This window comes from Triticum aestivum, chromosome 4A (assembly GCF_018294505.1).
Source record: "Triticum aestivum cultivar Chinese Spring chromosome 4A, IWGSC CS RefSeq v2.1, whole genome shotgun sequence".
Classification (NCBI taxonomy): Eukaryota; Viridiplantae; Streptophyta; class Magnoliopsida; order Poales; family Poaceae; genus Triticum; species Triticum aestivum.
The window spans coordinates 1361801-1379601 of record NC_057803.1 but is presented as its reverse complement, the minus strand read 5'-3'; positions in this window follow the sequence as shown (position 1 = coordinate 1379601).

Sequence of the window (17801 nt, the reverse complement as noted above, 5' to 3'; positions counted from 1 at the left end):
TAAGGTCTGGTGGGTTGGTTAACCTAGGTTTATTGACCTGGCCAAGATAGGATTAGCCAATGGTCAGCCTGGCTCTGATACCAAGGTTGTCAGGACCGGATTTTCGGGATACCATTTTCCCCAAAAAATTGGTCCTTGTGCTCACCAGGCCCAGGATTAGTGTTAGCTGATGGGGCACCAATTTGATATAGAAATTCCAAGCAAAATACAAAATATGTAGTACAAGACCATTCTAGCCCATGAGTACAACACAGGGTTTCTAGTGGCTGATGGCGGAAGCGGTTTGTGGTACATCAGTGTCTATGGGACTCCATTTCCCACAGGAACAACTGACCTGGATAACTCATATCTTCGCGAGGCTGCTATCACCATTGCGTAGGTTCCGGGGCTGTCATCGCAATGCTCCTGTCCATGCAAGAAATATGGCCAAGACAATAACCAGGGACAAGCCAGTGAGTACTTTGAATGTACTCGCAAACATTACGAACACAGGTATAATGTAACAAATGATGATCATGCTCTGAAATATTCTATGATCACAACGTCAGTCACAAAATAGAAACCCATGATGCACGCAAGTAGGTTATTCCTATACAACATGAATATGCAATAAGGGAGTAGAAATAGAATGCACCGATCGGGTGTCCGAAGCGACGCCTCGAAAGGATAATAATATAAAGGATGCCTCAGTCGGGCGTCTGAGCGACACCACATAAAGGGCTTATAAATAAAATAAATAACAAGCATGCCACAGTCGGGCGTCTGTGCAACACCGCATAAAGCGCTTATAAATAATTTAACTAACAAGCATGCCATAGTCGGGCATCTGAGTGACACCACATAAAGGGCTTATAAGTAATTTAAATAACAAACATGCCACAGTCGGGCGTCTGGGCGACACCACATAAAGGGCTTATAAGTAATTTAAATATCAAGCATGCCACAGTCGGGCGTCTGAGCGACACCACATGAAGGGCTTATAAGAGAATAATCACAGTGAATATCCAGGAGGTAGAACCATCCCAGGGATACTCAATAATTCGAATAATGTAAATGGTTAGTCCATAATAATAGTGATCATAATCATCATGAGTCACAAGTCATGATCCATGTTCTGGTTTAGCAATTTTTCCCCCGAAGACTGACACTAAGACCGACACTTGACCCATCCCAGACTGTAGTCCTTAACCATGGACATGGCTATTCGAATAGATATAATCTCTGCATAGGGTGTACTCTTTACCCACGAGTAACGGATTCCTTTAGTCCATCGGGACTAATTTTGTCTACGGTCTTTTAATTGAAAACACACCTGACCGCACACACCAGCCTAACTTACCGGTGTCTGGAATCACCCACGACACCCGTTAAGCAAAACTCTAAGTGGGGAGGCTACAACCTCGACTAGCATGGGATCACAAAATTTATAACACGCGCAAACTAGGGGAGCTACCCCTCGGCTCCAACCGGAAACGCACATGCCCCCGGACCAGGTGGCATGCCTACCGGATGCAGCTGGTATCTTCCACCATGGCCTCTCTGTACGGTGTGTGCTAGGAAGGGGTTGACAACTTACTAAACCGTACCCTACCTATGGCAGGGACAAGTGGTAGTACGAAACAAGTATGGGGGTTACTGGAACAAGACTTGATCTATGGTCGACTCAGGAGGTTAAAGCATTTCCTGCATGATAAGCATAAGAAATATATTTCACACCAATCAGACAGAATCACCACTCATGATACCTCACCATGCCTTACCGGACATAACCGTCTCGACGAAGAACTAGAGACAAGCTCGTGTCTACCCAAGACAGAGACTTTCCCGGATTCTTTCTGGTAGGCATGAAAGGCATACGAGGGTGATTACTATCAGAAGCATATCAAAATCCCAACAGCAAGGAATCATCATTATGCACTCATGAATATGATCATAGCACCACATAAAATACCGAACACTTCGCGTCAAGGTGGTGTCGTATTTGCATCAAACGACACACAACAAATATTATGCCAGGGTTCAGAATGCTTGCCTTCAAGAGTATGTAAGTGGGGTGCACTTTTTGAAAGTTGCTTCCTTCTTCAAAAGTCCTATTTTAAGAAAATTTAAATTAACACATAGTTTCAAAACAGTACGAAAAAGTTGTTTGTAAAATTTTCAAATTAATATGAAAATAAACTAGACAAAATTTGAGAAACAACAGAAAAAGAATCAAATCAATTGGACTTGTATTTTAAAAGTTATAGCTAGTCAAAGTTTAGTCAAAATTCTGTTTTTAATAAAAATCAGAAAAGGAAAACGGTTCAGGGGCTTACGCTTTCCCCTAGCGAAGGCGTATTCGGTGGAATACGTTTCCACTTAAGCCAGCGTGGGTCGACTCGTGGGTCACTGATAGTGGGTCCCTTGGGCCCACTGGTCAGGTTTGACCAGTCGCCCGCACCTCCTTCTCCTCTGGCCGAGCGGTGGCGGGGCTCCAACGATCGCCGTCGATGAACGGCAGCTCCCCGCGGGATTCTGAGGGCGGGGATGGATCCGCTGGTCCAGGGCGGTCCTCCAAGTGGTTGATAGGCTGGCGGGGGTGGAGAGGGTCGCCGGCGGCGAGCTCCGCGGCGGACGGTGGTTTCGGGAACAATTGGGGGCTTGGGCTATGGTGGCTCCCGGTCGAGGCTGAGGTGTTGGGTGGCTCCGCACGGTCGAGGGGAGGGGGAAGGGAGTACGGGAGGGGTTAGGGGCCTCGGTCTTGGCCGGATTTTACCGGAACGTGGCGGCGGCCGGACCTGCCGGAGATGGGAGAAAGGATGGCCTCTGGCCAACTGGGGAGGAGGGGGGCTTCCTACTACTCGAACAAGGTTGCTGACGAGCCTAGGCATGATCGGAAGGGCTATTTATAGCCCGGGGAGGTCGGTCCCCGTGGCTGCAGATAAGAACGCTGGTGAACCGCCATTCTTTTGCTAGCAGGGCGACATGGCGGCGACGGGCGCTAGCGGACGGGCTCGTGGATGGGCTCGGGCTATTCAGGGGCGAGCTGGCGCGCTGGAGTGGCTCGGGCGGCACCGTCCATGGCAGGAGCCTGCTGCAGACGCCGGCGTGCCGCCAAGGAAGCACTGACGGCGGCGCTGTAGGGCGCCAGGGGCAGTTTGGATGGTTCTGATGAACGGATGAGGACGGGCGTGGCTCTGCAGGCGAGCAAAGGCCAGGGCTCGGGGTAAGCGAACGCGACGGCTCGGTTGCGCGCGCGCATGCCAAACATGCGGTCCAGGCGTGCCCACAGCACGCGCGCCATGTGCTCGACGGAATGCCAGGGTGGCCTAGAGAGCTTGAGTGACAATGCAAATTAGCAGAACCAGCGCAGAGGTGGCTAGGAGATTAGTGGACATGCTGGCTTGCCAGAGGGGCATGATCATAGTGCGAATATGAATCTATGCGAAAACTGTCCATGAACACAAGGTGCTCGACAGAATGCCATGAGCATCTAGGCATCTCTTTGGGTGGCCAAAAACTCCAGATCAGAGTCTCTTTCGATGATAAAGAGGGTGGCAAGGTTAGTTTGGAAGGACCAGAAACTTGTTAGTGCAAGTTTTTGAGAAAACTAAATCTAGACAGACAAAAAAAGTCATTAATGCATGGACCAAAAATATTCAAATGGTTCCCAAATCCTGGACTTAAGGGTTTGGTAGGGTGTACTTCAAGCAGGACAAATCCCAAGGCAACAAGAGCAAGATAGAATATGGTTGCAGTATAAATCACCAAACTAGACCAGAGAGCAAAAGAGGATGATTTGCTCAAATTATTCAAAATTGGTGATGAAATTATATGTTTAATACTTATAAGTTGTTATACGAAATCCATATGGTTAAACATACAACCTTCGATGCTTGAAATAAACAAATGTTGTTGGAATGTCTAAATGATGCTATTTAATTAAGTTTTCTTTTAGCGAAAAAAAATCAACGGCAACGGATCAAAAGTTTATGAAAAGGTGCTAAACATGAATAATTTATGTGGATAAGCTCTTCTATGACTTCCATACGGTGGTCGAGACTACTCTCGAAGAATGGAATGATGGAAATGCTGTTATAATGCGTTGAATGTCCTATTTAAATGAGTACTAAGTTTCAAAGGAGGAGAAAATTTAAGTAATATATCAAAAGGTTATGAAAAACTACAAAAAAAATATGTGACTCCTACGTATAGAAGTTGTTGTAGGATTTTCAAATGGCGGCACAGAAAACTTCGAAATAAGAAATGAAGCAAGGCTTCTATCATTTCTCGATAATGCTATTTAAACAAGTTATCAACTTTGCAAAAATAGAATATCTACCTTGATGGATAAAAACGGTTTAAAAATGTACCAAATTATCAGATTTTTGTAGGTAAGTTGCTATCTGAGGTGCATATAGATGCACGGACTACCCTCGAAGCATAAAATGGTGGAAACAATTTCGAAATATGTCGATGACGCTTCATTAATAAGTTTTTATTTTTGAACAAAGTGAAAATCTATAATGATGGATCTAAAGGAAACAAAATTGGTGATGAAATTATATGATTACTAGTTATAAATTGTTATATGAGATCCATATGGTCAACCAAATAACTTCCGATGCTTGTATGGAAGAAATGCTGGCGGAATGTCTAAATGATGCTATTTAAGTAAGTTTTCTTTTTAGCGAATAAAATATCGACGATAACGGATGAAAACTTTATGAAAAGGTGCTAAACATGAACAATTTTTTGTGGATAAGCTATTCTATGACTTCCATACGGCGGTCGAGACTACTCTCGAAGAATGGAATGATGGAAAGGCTGTTATAATGTGTCAAATATCGCATTTAAATGAGTTCCGACTTTCAAAGGAGGAGAAAATGTAAAGTAATAAGTGAAAAGGTTATTAAAAACTAGTAAAAAAATATGTGACTCCTACATATATAAGTTGTTGTAGGATTTTCAAATGGCGGCATAGACCACTTCGAAACAAGAAGCAAAGCAAGGCTACTATCACTTGTCGGTAATGCAATTTAAACAAGTTTTTAGTTTCGCAAAAATCGAAAATCTACCATGATGGATCAAAAATTTTAAAAATTGTACCAGATTATACGATTTCTTTAGGTAATTAAGTTGCTATCTGAGGTGCATATAGATGCACATACTACCCTCGAAGCGTGAAATGGTGGAAACGATTTCGGAATATGTCGATGATGCTTTTTTAATAATTCTTCAGTTTTGAACAAAGTGAAAATCTATAGTGATGGATCAAAAGGGAACAAAATTGGTGATGAAATTATATTATTAATAGTTATAAGTTGTTATACGAGATCCATATGGTCAAACATACAACTTCCAATGCTTGAAATAAAGAAATGTTGTTGGAATGTCTAAATGATGCTATTTAATTAAGTTTTCTTTTTAGCGAAAAAAAATCAACGGCAACGGATCAAAAGTTTATGAAAAGGTGCTAAACATGAATAATTTATGTGGATAAGCTCTTCTATGACTTCCATACGGCGGTCGAGACTACTCTCGAAGAATGGAATTATGGAAAGGCTGTTTTAATGCGTTGAATGTCCTATTTAAATGAGTACCGAGTTTCAAAGGAGGAGAAAATGTAAAGTAATAAATCAAAAGGTTATGAAAAACTACAAAAAATATGTGACTCCTACGTATAGAAGTTAGTGTAGGATTTTCAAATGGTAGCATAGAAAACTTCGAAATAAGAAATGAAGCAAGGCTTCTATTACTTGTCGATAATTCTCTTTAAACAAGTTTTCAGCTTTGCAAAAATAGAATATCTACCTTGATGGATCAAAACGGTTTAAAAATTATACCAAATTATCATATTTTTGTAGCTAAGTTGCTATCTAAGGTGCATATAGATGCACGGACTACCCTCGAAGCATGAAATGGTGGAAACAATTTCGGAATATGTCGATGATGCTTCATTAATAAGTTTTTAGTTTTGAACAAAGTGAAAATCTGTAATGATGGATCTAAATGGAACAAAATTGGTGATGAAATTATATGATTACTAGTTATAAGTTGTTATACGAGATCCATATGGTCAGCCATACAAATCCCGATGCTTGTATGGAAGAAATGCAGGCGGAATGGCTAAATGATGCTATTTAAGTAAGTTTTCTTTTTAGCGAATAAAAAATCGATGGTAACGGATGAAAAGTTTATGGAAAGGTGCTAAACATGAACAATTTATGTGGATAAGCTATTCTATGACTTCCATACGGCGGTTGAGACTACTCTCGAAGAATGGAATGATGGAAATGCTGTTTTAATGTGTCAAATATCCCATTTAAATGAGTTCCGACTTTCAAAGGAGGAGAAAATGTAAAGTAATAAATCAAAAGGTTAATAAAAACTAGTAAGAAAATATGTGACTCCTACATATATAAGTTGCTGTAGGATTTTCAAATGGCGGCATAAACCACTTCGAAACAAGAAGCGAAGCAAGGCTTCTATCACTTGTTGGTAATGCAATTTCAACAAGTTTTTTGTTTCGTAAAAATTGAAAATCTACCATGATGGATCAAAAAGTTTAAAAAATGTACCAGATTATCAGATTTCTTTAGGTAATTAAGTTGCTATCTGAGGTGCATATAGATGCACATACTACCCTCGAAGCGTGAAATGGTGGAAATGATTTCGGAATATGTCGATGATGCTTTTTTTAATAATTCTTCAGTTTTGAACAAAGTGAAAATCTATAGTGATGGATCAAAAGGGAACAAAATTAGTGATGAAATTATATGATTAATAGTTATAAGTTGTTATACGAGATCCATTTGGTCAAACATACAACTTCTAATGCTTGAAATAAAGAAATGTTGTTGGAATGTCTAAATGATGCTATTTAATTAAGTTTTCTTTTTAGCAAAAAAATTAACGGCAACGGATCAAAAGTTTATGAAAACGTGCTAAACATGAATAATTTATGTGGATAAGCTCTTCTATGACTTCCATACGGCGGTTGAGACTACTCTCGAAGAATGGAATGATGGAAAGGCTGTTATAATGCGTTGAATGTCCTATTTAAATGAGTACTGAGTTTCAAAGGAGGAGAAAATGTAAAGTAATAAATCAAAAGGTTATGAAAAACTACAAAAAAATATGTGACTCCTACGTATAGAAGTTATTGTAGGATTTTCAAATGGCGGCATAGAAAACTTCGAAATAAGAAATGAAGCAAGGCTTCTATCACTTGTCGATAATGCTATTTAAACAAGTTTTCAGTTTCGCAAAAATAGAATATCTACCTTGATGGATCAAAACGGTTTAAAAAATGTACTAAATTATCAGATTTTTGTATGTAAGTTGCTATCTGAGGTGCATATAGATGCACAGACTACCCTCGAAGCATGAAATGGTGGAAACAATTTCGGAATATGTCGATGACGCTTCATTAATAAATTTTTAGTTTTGAACAAAGTGAAAATCTGTAATGATGGATCTAAAGGGAACAAAACTGGTGATGAAATTATATGATTACTAGTTATAAGTTGTTATACGAGATCCATATGGTCAACCATACAACTTCCGATGCTTGTATGGAAGAAATGCTGGCGGAATGTCTAAATGATGCTATTTAAGTAAGTTTTCTTTTTAGCGAATAAAAAATCGATGGTAACGAATGAAAAGTTTATGAAAAGGTGCTAAACATGGACAATTTATGTGGATAAGCTATTGTGATGCCCCCGCGTTTGACCGTACACTAATCATACACGCAAACGTGTACGATCAAGATCAAGGACCCACGGGAAGATATCACAACACAACTCTACAAATAAAATAAGTCATAGAAGTATCATATATCAAGATCAAGGGCTCGAATACAAGAGTTCGATCATAGACGAGTCAGCGGAAGCGACAATATCTGAGTACAGACATAAGTTAAAAAAGTTTGCCTTAAGAAGACTAGCACAAACTGGGATAGAGATCGAAAGAGGCGCAGGCCTCCTGCCTGGGATCCTCCTAAACTACTCCTGGTCATCGTCAGCGGGCTACACGTAGTAGTAGGCACCTCCCGAGTAGTAGTAGTCGTCATCGACAGTGGCGTCTGGCTCCTGGGCTCCATCGTGTGGTCGCAGCAATCGGGTATGGAAAGGGGGAAAGAGGGAGCAAAGCAACCATGAGTACTCATCCAAAGTACTCGCAAGCAAGGAGCTACACTACATATGTATGCATTGGTATCAAATGGAATAAGGGTATCATATGTGGACTGAACTGCAGAATGCTGGAATAAGAGAGGGATAGCTAGTCGTATCGAAGACTACGCTTCTGGCCACCTCCATCTTGCAGCATGTAGAAGAGAGTAGATAGTAAGTTCACCAAGTAGTATCGTATAGCATAATCCTAACCGATAATCCTCCCCTCGTCGCCCTGTGAGAGAGCGATCACTGGTTGTATCTGGCACTTGGAAGGGTGTGTTTTATTAAGTATCCGGTTCTAGTTGTCATAAGGTCAACGTACAACTCCAAGTCGTCCTGTTACCGAAGATCACGGCTATTCGAATAGATTAACTTCCCTGCAGGGGTGGACCACATTTCCCAACACGCTCGATCCCCTTTGTCCGGACACACTTTCCTGGGTCATGCCCGGCCTCGGAAGATCAACATGTCACAGCCCCACCTAGGCACAACAGAGAGGTCAACACGCCGGTCTAAATCCTATGCGCGCAGGGGTCTGGGCCCATCACCTATTGCACACCAGCATGTTGCGTGGCCGGGCGGAGAGCAGACCTAGCAACCTCCATTGCAAAGGAAGTTGCGTTACGCGGTCCAACCCGACACGCGCCGCTCAGTCGCTGACGTCACGAAGGCTTCGGCTGATACCACGACGTGATCGAGTTCAAACTCGTAAGTCATGAAGGTTACCAAGATTTGTTTAATCACGGTGCGGACTTCAGTCAGTTATCGGTGTCTTTGGGTGTTTAATAACTCAGAGCCCGTGAAAAATTGGAATCAGTGAGAATGTAGCACTTGATGAAGAACTCATAAGAAGCTTGCAGTTCCATGATAATCTCGAGATACCAGGGGGTAATACTCGACGACAGATCATAGTAGAGGTTGGACTAGGGTAATGCTCTGCAGAAGACAAGAGCTCAAAATTGCACGAGAAATGGAATCAAGGAGAAACATGGTCGGAACCATGTCCAGAGATACAAGATGAACTTATAACAAGGGGATAATTATTTTAAGAGAAGCTTCCATGATAAGGTATACATCGTTTCCATGGGCATGAACATAGGGTTCAAGGTCGACTCCCACTTGTTCAACGCATAACCTTTCATTCACCTCTCATATTTCCAAAATGACAATAGTTGCTGATATTTTAACCTGGTGCAATACCAGATAAGTATGACCCGTGAAATCTTTCAGGTTCACACGGATTAGGGAAGGCATAGGTTCAACCCATCAGGGTATCTTAGGAACATATACCAAAAACTTCGTAGTAAATAATACAAGCTTGAAAGTAGAGCATGGTTCACAAAGCAGAGAATACAATTTACCAAAGAGACTATATACCCATGGAAAGGCTCACAAGGTTATTCAATATGAAGGACACGGTTGGGTAAAATCCAACAAAGGGTCTGGTGGTCCACAAGGGATCTGATGTGAGCATCGGAACTCAACCAGAGGAAGAAAGAATGCAAAGAGGTCAGATTATAGAAACAACTGACTAACTCAAAGCTCAAATGCAAAGGAATTATGAATTCCAAGACAAGGGATCAGAAGCAATGCTCTGACTAGGGGGGATAAGTTGAATAGCCTTAGGGGTACAATCGATGGCAATTTGGTTGGTCGACATCCAACTCATGTTTAAAATGATGTCTGAGCCGGAAGGATAATCCTAGGATTCTACTGATGATTGTGAACATTTGCAACTTATTGAATCAATGGACTCAAAAATGATAGTGACCATGGATGCCACTAGTATTTGTATACTTATGGGATTAACCGTAATGCAAGCAAGCAAGAATTTCAAGAACAACTAGTGGTTGAGGATTTTTGAAAGATCAATTAGTATTTTGAAGACTTTGGTGAAACACATGAACAACTGGGGAGAAACAAATCCTTGGTGTGTGTGAGGATTAATTTTTAGGTGTATTCAGGTGACAAGGAACTGTCAGGCAGTAGGCACAAGGATTTTCGGAACAACGACGAGTATTTTGAGGTATCTCGTAATAACAAGAGCAACTGGGGACTAAGGTAAGAATGGCAAGTGCATGTAGTTATCTATAGGGGTTGACGATGGAAGGGAATTGCAAACGCAATGAGCACAAAGTCTCGAGAGAACATCACAGAGTATCTTTGGAAATCCTTCAATGCACAAAGCAATCATCTGGAGGGAGGGGCTCTTCGGGAGGAAGTATTTACGAGAACCTAGAGTTAGAGTTAGCAAAATCATTTAACCCGAGTAGATGAGAGATTAGAGTCCCAGAGTATAGACGAGGAATAAAAGATCCTAATACCACCCAAATGGCGACGTGGGCCCGTAAGACAGACAACCATGTTAGTAAAAAGTTTTGTAATGTCTAGACTCGACTTCGACCAAGGAGTGTGGAAGGGGGATTCCTACAGGCAGACGGCCCTGATACCAACTTGTGACGCCCCCGCGTTTGACCGTACACTAATCATACACGCAAACATGTACGATCAAGATCAAGGACTCATGGGAAGATATCACAACACAACTCTATAAATAAAATAAGTCATACAAGCATCGTATTACAAGCCAGGGACCTCGAGGGCTCGAATACAAGAGCTCGATCATAGAAGAGTCAGCGGAAGCGACAATATCTGAGTACAAACATAAGTTAAACAAGTTTGCCTTAAGAAGGCTAGCACAAACTGGGATACAGATCGAAAGAGGCGCAGGCCTCCTACCTGGTATCCTCCGAAACTACTCCTGGTCGTCGTCAGCGGGCTGCACGTGGTAGTAGGCACCTCCCGAGTAGTAGTAGTCGTCATCGACAGTGGCGTCTGGCTCCTGGGCTCCATCGTCTGGTCGCAGCAATAGGTATAGAAAGGGGGGAAAGAGGGAGCAAAGCAACCATGAGTACTCATCCAAAGTACTCGCAAGCAAGGAGCTACACTACATATGTATGCATTGGTATCAAATGTAATAAGGGTATCATATGTGGACTGAACTGCAGAATGCCTGAATAAGAGAGGGATAGCTAGTCCTATCGAAGACTACGCTTCTGGCCACCTTTATCTTGCAGCATGTAGAAGAGAGTAGATAGTAAGTTCACCAAGTAGTATCGTATAGCATAATCCTAACCGATGATCCTCCCCTCGTCGCCCTGTGAGAGAGCGATCACCGGTTGTATCTGGCACTTGGAAGGATGTGTTCTATTAAGTATTCGGTTCTAGTTGTCATAAGGTCAAGGTACAACTCCAAGTCGTCCTGTTACCGAAGATCACGTCTATTCGAATAGATTAACTTCCCTGCAGGGGTGCACAACATTTCCCAACATGCTCGATCCCCTTTGTCCGGACACACTTTCCTGGGTCATGCATGGCCTCGGAAGATCAACATGTCGCAGCCCCACCTAGGCACAACAGAGAGGTCAGCACGTCGGTCTAAATCCTATGCGCACAGGGGTCTTGGCCCATCGCCCATTGCACACCTGCATGTTGCATGGGCGGCCGGAGAGCAGACCTAGCAACCTCCATTACAAAGGAACTTGCGTTACATGGTCCAACCCGACGCGCGCCGCTCAGTCGCTGACGTCACGAAGGCTTCGGCTGATACCACGACGTCGAGTGCCCATAACTGTCCCTGCGTAGTTGGTTAGTGCGTATAGGCTAGTAGCCAGACTCAGATCAAATACCAAGATCTCGTTAAGCGTGTTAAGTATCCGCGAACATCGACCAGGGCCAGGCCCACCTCTCTCCTAGGTGGTCACAACCTGCCCTGTCACTCCGCCTCAAAGTAAGAGTCGGGGGCCGTTGGGAACTCAGGCCCACCACTACCTGGATGGAGCCACCTGCCCCTTCAGCCCCCATCTTCGAACAGTATCATAAGTAATGTAACAGTATAAGTATATATCATATGCCCGTGATCACCTCCCGAAGTGATCACGGCCCAGTAGTATAGCATGGCAGACAGACAAGAATGTAGGGCCACTGATGGTAAACTAGCATCCTATACTAAGCATTTAGGATTGTAGGTAAGGTATCAACAGTTGTAGCAACAATGACAGGCTATGCAACAGAATAGGATTAACGGAAAGCAGTAACATACTACACTACTCTAATGCAAGCAGTATAGAGGAGAGTAGGCGATATCTGGTGATCAAGGGGGGGGGGGGCTTGCCTGGTTGCTCTGGCAAGAAAGAGGGGTCGTCAACACCTTAGACGTACTGGGTAGCAGCGGCGTCGGTCTTATTGTCTAGCGAGAGAAGAGGGGGAAGAAACAATAAATATAATGCAAACAAATGCATGACGATATATGACATGACAAAGCATGATGGTAGGTGTGCCCTAACACTGTACGAGGTGGTACCGGTGAAGGGGGAAAACATCCGGGAAAGTATTCCCGGTGTTTCACGTTTTCGGCCAGATGAACCGGAGGGGGAAAGTTGCGTGTTTGCTATGCTAGGGATGCGTGGCGGACGATCGGGTTGCGTATCCGGATTCGTCTCGTCGTTCTGAGCAACTTTCATGTATAAAGTATTTTCATGCGAGCTACGAATTATTTACTATGATTTTTCGAAGATTTAAAAGATTTTCTAATTTCTAGATTTAATTTAATTTGAAATTAAATTTGTATTTAAATTCTATGCGTACACAGGAAGTGTACCCCGAGTGTGCCTAAGGGGCTGACAGGTGAGGCCCTGGTCAAATGTCCAGTCAGCGTTTGACTGGACCGTTGACTGGTCAAAAGGGGCCATGGGACCCGCATGTCATTGATACATGTTTTGCTAAACAACATTCGATTATCTAAACTGGCTGATTAGGTTATTAAGCAGGTTAATTAAGTTAACTAATTAATTAATTAACAATTATTATTTAATTAATCTTCTTTTTTTGTTTTAATGCTGGGCGTGGGCCCCATATGTCATAGTCCCGGGAGGTTAACGGGGCGGTTAACCGGGCACCTGGGCAGGGGTTAACGGCCGGTGGCGCCGTGCGGGCACACACCCAGATCGACGGGAGGGGGCGCCGGCTATGGGCGCGGCAAGACTGGCCGCCGGAGGTGGCAGTGGTGGCGCCGGGGCATAGGAGCAGAGGCGGGGGCGACGAGGTAGCAGCAGCGCCCGCGAGGCGGCACATCGGCATCAGTAGCAAGGGGCAGTGCGGAGAGCAGCGAGGGAAGCCTGAGCACGGGGGCAGCGGCGGGGTATGGCACGTCCAGGCGGAGGCCGGCTGCAGCAGCATCACTGTTCGCGGGCGGGCAAGGCTAGGCGTAGACGGCCGCGCGGGGAGGCGAGGTCGCAGGCTGGCAGAGGTGGCCGCGGACGACGATGGAACGTTCGTGGGGGCCGCCCGGACGGCATGTGGGCACGGCCCGTGGCGACGCGCACGTGCAGCACAGGGTTACGGGGAGTGGCGTGGTGAACGCGGGAAAAGAGGAGGGTGCGGCTCACAGCGATGACGAGAAGGGGGGGTCGGCGTGGCTTGTGGACGCCGTTGTGGAGGAGGACGGGGATGCAAGATTCAGCGACGATGGAGGAGCTCCAGCGAATGGTGCTCAGCGACAGCGGTGCGGGGCGGCGTTGAGGTCGTGCCCCGAACCGGTTCTGGATCGGGGAGGAGGACGAGGACGGGGCGACGACGATCCGGCGACGGAAAGGGCGGCGTCGGCCAAAGAGTGACGGCGGGACCTGGGTGGCGGCGACCGTGCGTTGGCCCGATCCCGATCCCGCTCGGGAGGGGAGGGAAGGGGATCGTGGGGGTGGGGGTGCGAGTGGTGGGGTAGTGGGCTAGGTTACCGTGCTGGGTGGGGGTATAGGCAGGGGTGGCCCGGGTCGGCCTGGTCGGCTGAGCCGACTGGGCCAAGAGGCCCAGTGTGGAAGGGGGCCTTTTGTCCTTTTTTTGTTTACTTAATGTTTTCTATTTTCTTTTATTTCTTCTTTTCTATTTCCTAATTTCCTTTTATTTGTTTTAGGTTTATAAGACAGAAAGTTAGTACCTATGTTAGCATTAATAATTAGGCCACTGTCATATTAAGTGTAACATTTAAATAAATTATTTTAGAATTTTTATTATTTGATAAGCATTTAAATTATTGTTTCAACCACTATTTTTAATTAGTTTAGGGAATTTAAACAGTTTGTAAAATGTTGGTTCCACCACAAAAACTAGTTAGGGATTATTTACCACATGATGAACATTTTGGTTTTAATATTTGAAAACTTTTATTGTTTGCTTGATTTTAAATTTGAATTCGAACCTGTTTCGAACTAATGCGAGATTATCAATAGTAACCGAGGTGACATGGCATCATTAGCAGGGAATTACTGTAGTCTAATTATCCGGGCGTCACAATTATCCTCCACTACATGAAATCTCGTCCCCGGATTTAAGAGGGGTGTAAGGGGGAAAGTTCTGGTTACGAAATTCTAACAAATCCCGTCGTTCTTGGTTGCTCTTCTCGAAGAGGTCTATCCATAGCGTTGATATCTTCATACCTATACACCAATGCATCATGATGAAGTTGTCATCCTTTCTTCGGGAACTCCATCGTACTTATGAAAGAATAAGGGGGTATTCCGGGAGAACGGACCTCTGCAAGGTTGTCTATCTGGTAGATAACATCGGGGGAGGTGGCGGAAAGTAACTCTCAAATTGAAACTTAATAATATATCGAGAGCAAAGTATGAAGGTCGCATGAGAAGTTCCGAGCGGGCATGCAATCGCTCGTTGCCTGAAACGGAGTGTGAAAAGGGGTTCATAGCAACGAGAATAAGTATTGTGTCTGATCCCAGAATAGATCACTAGGAAGGTGACCCATGAATTACATACGAAGCCAAACATGAGGATTAACTTTGGGAACAGGGGTGTATACAAGAGAGTCAGGTTTCAATCCTGGGACCTGTGGGTTATGGGCCCACCATGTGGGTTAAAAGTATATAAGGGGCGTTAACGTCTTGCACGGTCAAGATAGCAAGGTATGTCAGAGGATAGCCTGTCAGTTATGTTGTCAACAATGTCGGTACCAACGGCGAGGGACGATGAGAACCATTTTTCCTGCTCATTGAATGAGGCGTACCAATAGGCAAGGTTCTCGTCCATCAGTGGCTACTGGAATGTCATCAACAATAGTAACAGGGTCTTGCCGACAGAATTGTACACCGAGGTGTTTACATAAGCAGGAGAATATTACTGCTTAGAACATATAGATCACAAGAAACGTTAAACCAACAAATGGAAAGGAAAATATGATTATCAGATTAAACAGAACAATGGAAAGGAAAATGTGTTTAAACACATATTTCAAGGGTATATCCTTCCCAAGGACAAGCAGAGCGTGATATCCATGAGAGGATATAATGTAGAAAACTCTTTAGGTAGGGGAGAGAATTTTCATGACATTACCCCTACAACGGTGTTTGGATAATTGAGCAAGGAACAATTAGCATTGGGATAAGTGTTCTTGTTGAAAATTGGAGTACCACAGACATGCTTCGAGATAGCATTGACATAGCCAACAGGTGAAGATCACACTCTAGTGACACAAAGGATCCATCAGGAATAACTTGAAGAATAGGTCTTACAATTCCCTCATGGAAGAAGGGATAACCTTGCTGAAAAGGAATCTATAACAACAAGTCCTCTGGCCAGGTGTGATAGGCATGACCTCACCTTACCGATATATAAGGACCAATGTAATAACTCTTGGAAATATGTTCCAACCATCATAGCTGACCGAGATTAAGATCTGATTGGTGCCAGGATGCCTCAGACTCAGGATGCCTGAGAAGAAAAGGTGCATCACAATTGATGAGACGACATTGTAAGATTCTCGGGAAATGTACTATGGAAGCAAGTTCCAAAACAAGAGTTCATCATTAAAACCAAGGAGAGGATGAAGAGGTGGCTGATGAACTCAGCGACAATTCATTGAGATTTTCAAAAGATGGATTTCCACACTTATGTGAACAAGGAGATAACATTTGTCGGATCAAATGATATAAGGATGTATGCTCGAGGAAAACATACACAATTAAGCATTGGTTGAAAAGTGCACCCAAATATGGTCTTAGGTAGCATGAACAATGTTAGAAAGGTGATTCAACAACCAATAGTCTAAGGATGAAATATCGACCATTAACTTAAAAGCAATATGGTTGCTAGAGACATGAACAAGTTTGTGTTGAACAGAAGGCAATAAAGTGGTCGATGATAACGCAACTCATCGAGGGCAAGGAGGGTACTTCTCATCATGAATTCAATTGATATCTTGGAAGGGGTCAAAATGTTGATGATGATCATGACACATTTGTCGAGCAGTTTCAATAAGATGTAACCGATCGGCGATGACATCAAGTCAATGGAATGATGAAGCAAGAAGTTATTGAAACCATAGGTACGACACAAACTTGAAATCAAGCTTGTCATTCAAGGACAATTGTTATGACGAGGAAGATCGACATAAGATTAGCTCACCTCAAAATTTTTGCTCTAGAAAGAAGGACCAGGTAGCACAGTTTAAAATCGGCATGACAAGGATATAGCCAAGCAGGCTAGGAATGACGTGACCGAGTTCAAACTCGTAAGTCATGAAGGTTACCAAGATTTGTTTAATTGCGGTGCGGACTTCAGTCAGTTATCGATGTCTTTGGGTGTTAATAACTCAGAGCCCGTGAAAAATTGGAATCAGTGAGAATGTAGCACTTGATGAAGAACTCATAAGAAGTTTACAGTTCGATGATAATCTCGAGATACCAGGGGGTAATACTCGACAACAGATCATAGTAGTGGTTGGACTAGGGTAATGCTCTACAGAAGACAAGTGCTCAAACTTGCACGAGAAATGGAATCAAGGAGAAACATGGTCGGAACCATGTCCATAGGTACAAGATGAACTTATAACAAGGGGATAATTATTTTAAGAGAAGTTTCCATGATAAGGTATACATCATTTCCATGGGCATGAACACAGGGTTCAAGGTCGACTCCCACTTGTTCAACGCATAACCTTTCATTCACCTCTCATATTTCAAAAATGACAATAGTTGTTGAAATTTTTACCTGGTGCAATACCTGATAAGTATGACCCTTGAAATCTTTCGGGTTCACATGGATTAGGGAAGGCATAGGTTCAACCCACCAGGGTATCTTAGGAACATATACCACAAACTTCGGAGTAAATAATACAAGCTCAAAAGTAGAGCATGGTTCACAAAGCAGAGAATACAATTTACCAAAGGCATTATATACCCATGGAAAGGCTCACAAGGTTATTCAATATGAAGGACACGGTCGGGTAAAATCCGATAGAGGGTCTGGTGGTCCACAAGGGATCTGATGTGAGCATCGGTACTCAACCAGAGGAAGAAAGAATGCAAGGAGGTCAGATTATAGAAACAACTGACTAACTCAAAGCTCAAATGCAAAGGAATTATGAATTCCAAGACAAGGGATCAGAATCAATGCTCTAACTAGGGGTGGATAAGTTGAATAGCCTTAGGGGTACAATCGATGGCAATTTAATTGGTCGAGATCCAACTCATGTTTAAAATGACGTCTGAGCCGGAAGGATAATCCTAGGATTCGACTGATGATTGTGAACATTTGCAACTTATTGAATCAATGGACTCAAAAATGATAGTGACCAAGGAT